The sequence below is a fragment of the Etheostoma cragini genome, chromosome 2 (genome assembly GCF_013103735.1).
Source record: "Etheostoma cragini isolate CJK2018 chromosome 2, CSU_Ecrag_1.0, whole genome shotgun sequence".
In the NCBI taxonomy this organism is placed as follows: domain Eukaryota; kingdom Metazoa; phylum Chordata; class Actinopteri; order Perciformes; family Percidae; genus Etheostoma; species Etheostoma cragini.
In genome coordinates this window covers 10,995,013-10,996,735 of record NC_048408.1, presented here as the reverse complement: position 1 = coordinate 10,996,735, position 1,723 = coordinate 10,995,013, and the positions used below count along the sequence as shown (strand labels likewise).

General features: G+C 37.9%; 1 protein-coding gene across 4 annotated transcripts in view; it reads left to right on the top strand.

The window, feature by feature from the left end:
• The window catches only part of dclk2a (doublecortin-like kinase 2a), a 37,504-nt gene that overhangs the window by 7,320 nt on the left and 28,461 nt on the right, over positions 1–1,723 (top strand). The gene's annotated exons all lie outside the window — the stretch shown is intronic.

Here is a 1,723-nt window from a genome sequence, read left to right as displayed (position 1 = left end):
TTAGACCCCTTTTCTTAGCTCATGAAAAGTTTTGAAAATACATGATTTTTACAGGGCTGCGATGATATGGGAAACTTCCATTAGTTAGTCTAGCCACCATAAAGGCACCACTCAGGACGTGAAAAGAGGCTTATCAAGGTAGGGAGATTCCAGGACAGAGGGAATGAAACAAGTAAAGCTATTATTGAGACATGTTTGGTCTGGGAGAGTGTTACCTCCTCTTCAAGCAGCGGGGGGCAGAGGACAGGGGAAAGTAAAAGGATTAAAGCTAATGCTTTTCATTCAATTATCTAAGTAGGCAGTATTTAGAAATAAAGATTGCGTTGTCAGATTTATTTTTGCTCCGGGAATTTAGAAGCTTAAGGCCATGTTAACAAAAGCACCTACTGACTTCAAACTGATTTGACTTATCATGGACAGGCTATTGTCTAGCTCTGGTCTAAGGGTCACATTACAGGCTTAATGCTTTAATCTCTAAATTAAACTCTTAATTCAATTCTGAGACAGTTCTGTTGAGGCCAAGAGAGTAAGAAGAGTCTAAATCAAACAGTCCTTTTTCAAAGTAGTGAATCAGCCATTATGGCAAGAACACACACTCACTGTCTTTCCAATTTCTGGCTGGGTCCTTGCTCCAAACTGACGTAGAATATAAGACCGAGTGTAACTTTCAAGTGCACACTATGACACAGAATGCAATAAAATAATAATATATTCTGAATATTTTCAACATTATATTGCTTAGAAGTAGGCCTGTTTTGGGTTTTACTCAGCAAACCTGCTGAAAACCTAGAACATGCATTTTGGTTTCACCACTCCAAAGAAGTTAAATTCACAAAGACTTTACAACATTTAACAAACTGCCACCGTCTGGCATACAGTAGCTGCCAGGCTATGAAAAAAAGGGGGCTGTCTAATAACAAGCCAGCCTCTTCTCACTTCCAACGATTAGTCAAATTGTCAACTCTCAACATGGTTTTTACTCAATAGTTAGTAAGACAGGATGGACATAACAAATGTATCACACATACTAAACTCACTGTACTTAAATGTACCCCATAAAGTTCAGTGCAACACTCCTCGTAGCAATCCAGAATGTAAAATGCCTGGAATGAACAGCTGGTCTGCATAGCTGATCTAGTTAGATCTAGTTTTTCTAGAATTTACAGAGAGATGAAAATACAGTCACATTAAGGGTTTATGTGAAGGATATGGGAACAAATTATAAATTATTATATATATTTTATTTGAATCTAACAGTTTTTTACAAGAAGTATTACTGTGTGCAGCTGTGGGCGGTGCATTTTTTTAGGCCATGATTTATGAGTTATTTCAGTATCAAGTTTTAAAACAATACAGACATTATTCACCCTTTTAGGTGTGTTGAACCATGTCTCCCCACCCTACCCTGATTACTAGAAACATAGATGAAACCTAAGTCCTTGATAGAAAAACAAGATAGAAGAAAACAGATAAGTTTACTTTAAACGTTATCAGCAGTCATGCATACTATTAAATAACCCTAACAAGTCATTAGAAACTGTGCTCCTGTACGGTGCTGGCTTGACAGAAAGGATGCTGGGCTGGCCCTGTCAGAGGTGAAAAGCATCACTGTTGTCACGAGTCATTTGTCTGGACTGTCTGTTCTAGAAATATTCCTGTCGGCTCACAGGAAGCAAACATCAGCTGGTTTGGTTGTCAGATTTAGGATGTTTAAATATTTGAT